This window comes from Urocitellus parryii, chromosome 3 (genome assembly GCF_045843805.1).
Source record: "Urocitellus parryii isolate mUroPar1 chromosome 3, mUroPar1.hap1, whole genome shotgun sequence".
NCBI classification, from domain to species: Eukaryota; Metazoa; Chordata; class Mammalia; order Rodentia; family Sciuridae; genus Urocitellus; species Urocitellus parryii.
Window position 1 is genome coordinate 115,698,810 of NC_135533.1, and position 5,444 is coordinate 115,704,253.

At 44.6% G+C, this 5,444-nt stretch overlaps 1 pseudogene; it reads right to left on the minus strand.

Moving 5' to 3' along the window:
• Positions 1-807: 807 nt before the first annotated feature.
• LOC144253733 (testis-expressed protein 38-like) lies at positions 808-4,652 on the minus strand (annotated as a pseudogene).
• Positions 4,653-5,444: the final 792 nt, after the last annotated feature.

Below are 5,444 nucleotides of genomic sequence, written 5' to 3' on the forward strand. Positions count from 1 at the left end.
TGCCTCCAACTCATTCCAAGTCTTTAACACCCTATGCATAGATGATTGTATGATCTTTTCAATAGGTTTCCTGCTCCCATTTCTGCCTCTCTCCATATTATATGCTCAGCAGGTGAGTCCTCTTAAAGTTCTGCCTGTCTTATAGGAAAGCAGAGCATACTGGTTCAAACACAGACTCTAGAGCCTGTCTGCAGTTTTCATCTGCAATGAAGAAAAATAAATATTATATTGGGAACCTGCCTACAAATGTTTCATAACTTCTCAATTTTTTCTTTCTTCTTGATGTTAGGAATTTGTAATCCTCCAACATTCCACAAACTTGGAAGAGAATCTCCCTGATCTTCTTGTTTCCAAGTGCTCATCATCTACTTTGCCTGTTAGGTCACTGAATATGCCTTGATTTATTGCCCATTACAATTTCATGTCCAAATCTTTTTAATTAGACTAAAAGAAGCTATTTTATGGCATTTCATGAACTTCATTTCAGAGAAGAACCCTTTTTCCAAGGCCTTCAGCATTACTTAGTGTTTGTAGGGCTGACACAAGTGTATCTCTGCTTTTATAAACAACAACAAAAAAAATTATTTTCGCTTTTCAACATCCATGTACTCCTGTGATTTCAGGCTATCCTCCCCTGCCCTGTGTTTTTAGACCAAGTTGGTCCAAACTTACCTTGTTCCTATCTATTCCTAAGAATTAGCTGAGATACCTCAGACAACACCTTGAGGACATTTATGAAGACCTCTGACTTTAGCTTTCCTCTATGAATGGTGCCCCTTGCCAGGAGGGGTCTGAGTCAGGCTGATCTTACATGGCTTCTCTTGGAAGCAATGGGGACAATTGTGTCTGCAATGACCCTCGCATTTGCAGAAGGTGCACTGGAATACTTTGGTTCTCTTGTGCCTGTGCCTTGGCACTGCTTCCTCCGATGGCATATTGCCTGCCTTCACAGGTGTCTGACTCCCACAAAGAATCTGGAATCTTGACTTGAATCTCAGTTTTGGGACCAGCCAGAAAATGGCCTCTGTTGATAGCTGCATTTATACCACATTGACGTCCCTTGATTCTCCAGTACAGGAGTGGGCTGTTAGTGAAGGTGGCACCTCTCAGCAATTCCACCCACTGCTCCTCCGGTTTCCTCTTCAAGTGCAGAAAGAGAATGCAACCCACAGTGATCACAGAGCATAGCTACAGCAATCCAAAGTACAATTTCTCCCACAATGAGGCTGAAAAAAAATAAAGGAAAGTTGACTGACAGCTGTAGGTTGAGACCTGAACACTTACTGAACATTTCACACAGACTTGACTAGTTTGTTCCCATACAGGAGGTGGAAGAGGTGTTTCATCAGCACTAATGCCAACAGGGGAGGGATGCCCCAGTGCACCAAGATGAAGCTGATGTACTCTTTCCATTTAGAAAAAGGCCACCTTATACCTGATTTGGAATCTGGTGAATTAAGAATGGGGAATGTTGAGCTGGAAATAGAATTCTCCATGCGGTGTGCATCACCAATAAGCAAACACATATTCCACCAGCCCTAGTTTGGACTCATCATTTCTGTATAAAATGGACTGAAACATCAGTTGGAGTCATTCTGAAAATCATTCCCATTGAATGGGAAGGATTCTAGGAGCAGAAGAATGCTTGACTTTGGATAGGGAATTAACTGTATACTATCAGCAGATGCATTTATTTTGATGATGCTCATAACAAAGGCATTAGAGTGTGAAGGTTTCCACCCCTCCTTTGACAAGTATGATTGGATTTGGAAGAGCCATGTAGCCTCCCTTGAAACCTTTTGTTTGGGCAATGGAAGAACTTTGCATGGCATGGTCCTAAACTTTTTTGCTCCCTAATCTTGTGGTAACTCTCTTTGGGCATCAGCTTACCTGGTAGCAAGTACTCCCAGACCAGGCTAATCATACATCTCCCAGCAAGTGGATGATCTTCAACATCCACTTGCCATGCTGCAGAAGAGCAGTGCCTCTGGGGACCTTGTCCAGGGGTGGTACACCTTGGAGCTCCAGTGATTGGGGGAGGGAATTGAGGTCCTCCACATATATTGTTTCCATGTGTCTCTTCACAGCCACCCTCCAAAATCTCATTTTATTGGTAAGACCTGTTCCCCCATCCTAGAGGGGAAGAACATTGCCCTGTTAAGAGCCATCGAGACACAAATGACTCTATTTACAAAACATTTACTATTGTAACATCTACCAGGGTTCTGATCTGGGTGGCATTGTCAACTGCCTGAGGTTAGCTCCTTTTTCTAATAGCCCTGGTACCTGAAGTTCTCAGCTTCAGTGAGCAGAGACTGAAAATCTAAAGAACAAAGTATGCATTGAGACATTCACCCCAAGGGCTAGAATGGGAAAGGAATGAGAATGGACATTTCTTTCCGTTTCCAGTGGAGATAGGGGTAGGAGGCAGAGTGGTTCAGCATGGGAGGTAGGTTCAGCATGCAGAGGGGTGGAGCAAAAGGTATCTCCTGAAAGATAATCAGGAGTGGGGATTTGGACTGCCACTGTGGCATCAGGTTAGATAAGAGCTGCTGTGTGGCCAGCAGAGCAGGTTGCAGAGGAACAGGGGCCTGTGCCTTGGTGCTACTTCCTCTGATGGCATAGTGCCTGCCTTCACAAGTGTCTGACTGCCACAGAGAATCTGGAATCTCCACTTGAATGTCAGTTTGGGGACCAGCCGGGGAAGGGCCTGTGTTGATAGCTGCATTCATGCCACATTGCCATCCTTTCTTTCTCCAGTACAGGAGTGGGCTATAAGTGAAGGCGGTGGCTCTCAGCACTTCCACCCACTGCTGGGCATGCTCCTCCAGTTTCTTCTTCCAGCACAGGAAATCAGTGCAGCCCACAGTTATCACATAATGCAGCCCCAGCAATCCAAAGTACAGTGGCACCCACACTGAGGCTGAAAATGAAGAGGCAAACTGACAGCTGTAACATGGGACCTCAACTCTTTATCCTTCCTCTGCTTGACTTGGCTCATTCATCCATTCCTTCCTTCCCACCCTCCTCAAAGACACATCTCATACACTTCTCACTGAGTCCATGCTAGTTTGGCAGGAAGCCTAAGAGGCCACTTTCGCCTTTGACAGATAAGGAATGCTTGTGTACAGGGGCCATGACCTACTCAGACTCAGTCAGAACTTCTGGCTCCCAGTCCCAGACCCATCCTGTCCTTCAGACTGAGATGCCTCACTATGCACAATATCCTTGAGCAAGTCAAAGCTCCCCACTTGATGGCAAGACTCCTTGCTTTTCTGTTTGGGTAGAGCATGATCTATGTCTTCAAGGAGTCCCTCCTCTTCTGGTGGAGCCTACCTCTTAACTGCTTAGCACTTCCTGCAGGAAGGCAGCCACCACCCTATCCCTACAAAGGGTATTCTCCTACACTCAAAGTATAGTAGGGCTACTTATGTCCAGGAAGGCCCAGGTCCTCCTTTGGGGAATCCATCAGTTGAAGCTTCTTACCAGTCCTATAGCTCTGGAAAGAATGAACTCCCCCACTGCTCATTCCACCAATGGGAGTCCTCAGAAGGCCCCAGCCCCATTATGCCCTCAAGATGAGGTCAGTGGATTCTGGGCACTGAGAATTCCAGATTGGAGATTGTGGAGTGGGTGACAGTTGATGGAAGGAAGGGACTCTATTTTGTGACATGTTATGAGCATCGTTGTCTTCCATCAAAGAATAGTCCCAACACCAAATTGTCTGTTCCCCACTTCATATGGGGAACTGACAGAACAGACCCCAGGAAAGGGCCCTCACACCCTCAGGAGTTTCTATTTATGCAGTGAGTTGTTACAAAGCCATTTATGGATTATTTCAGTGGGTTGTTACAAAGCCATTTATGGATAATTTCTCCTTCTTCCTTCTCCCTTCTCCTTCTCCTTCTTTTCCTTCTTCTATTTTTTAATTGTCAATGGACCTTCATTTTATTAATTATTGATGTGGTGTGCTTAGAATCAAAAAAAGTGCCTCACACATGCTAGGCTAGTGCTCTACCTCTGTGCCACAATCCCAGCCCTTTACATGGATTTTTCAGAGAGGAGTAGGGCAGAGAACACAGTGAACTTTGGACAGCCTTGTCATCAAGAAGTTTCTGACCAAGTTGTCAGAGAGCCAAACAGCTCCAAAGTTTCATGTAGTTGAAACCTCCTTCTGTGGCTCTTCCAATGTCTTTTTTCTTTCTTCTACCAGTGTATCTTGGGCATCATCCATCCCTGTGGGTGCTCTCCTTAATGTTATCCTGTATTTCTTTCCAGTTTCATCTTCTTCCCCATCCTTCAGACACCATTTCCTTCTGGGCATCCCAGAGTCCACTAAGAACTCTGGACTTTGACCCAAACTACTCCTTCACTCAGTAGTGCCTCTCACCACATTTCTAGCTCTGAACATATCCTCGTCCTCCCACATGGTCAAAACTCCAACTCAGCGGCACTCTGATGCTACCTGATGGTACTGAATCAATCCCAGCACCCTATGGTCTCCATTTGGAGGAGACTTGGAGACCTGTTTAATTCAACTTCCATCAGATAATAGAGTAATGAGATTAGTACTTTCCTACTCACCAATAAATCCCTGAAAATTGCTGGAATTCAGGGATTTGCTTACCATCTCCTGAAGCATATGGATTCATTTTGGACCAGCTCAGTTAGAGGGAAATTTGCTCATGAAGCCTATGGCAGCCTCCAATAGCTTGTACCACTGGTCCTGGCTTGGATCCTTGGCACCATTGAGTTCCTCCCATTTTCTTCAGTAGCCAGAATGAGCCTTGACAGCATAGATCATGCTAGTCTGCTCCCACACGCAGTGACTTCCCATAGTCCTCAGATGAAAAACCACAATCCTTGACCAAGGCCTCCAAATGCCTGAATATTCTCACCAGCCACTCCCATGTGTTTCTTCCTGCTTCTTGTGAATCTTGTCTCTCAGATATTCATAGAGATCCTTTACTCACTTACTTTAGTTCCCTACTCAAGTGTCTCTTTATCCCTCTTTTTCTTTGCCTGCTTTTATATATATAATCTGTATCCATTGGTTTGGAAACCTGTTAAATTAAAGAAAAAAAAAGATATAGGCAATTCAAAGTGTGAAACTGCCATGAAGGGATTGAAGCAGGTAAAATAAAAGAGACAATTTTGATGTATAAAGAATGTTAGACTTCATCCAGGAAGGTTCAGTTGAGGTGTGGACATGGGACCTGAGCCCTAGGAGGTGATGAGTCAGCCAGTGCAGATGGATGCAGTGAGAAAAACTGCAATGATCCTGAGCCAGATACAGGCCAGCCCTCCTAGACTTATTAATTTTCTACTACATTCCAAAAGCACATAGCAGAGCCAATCTTGTTAAACTACAAGAAAAAGAAAAGACCACTGAGTCCAATTTAAATCAAATTAAAGCAAGCTTGTTATTTTGACCCTCTAGGACT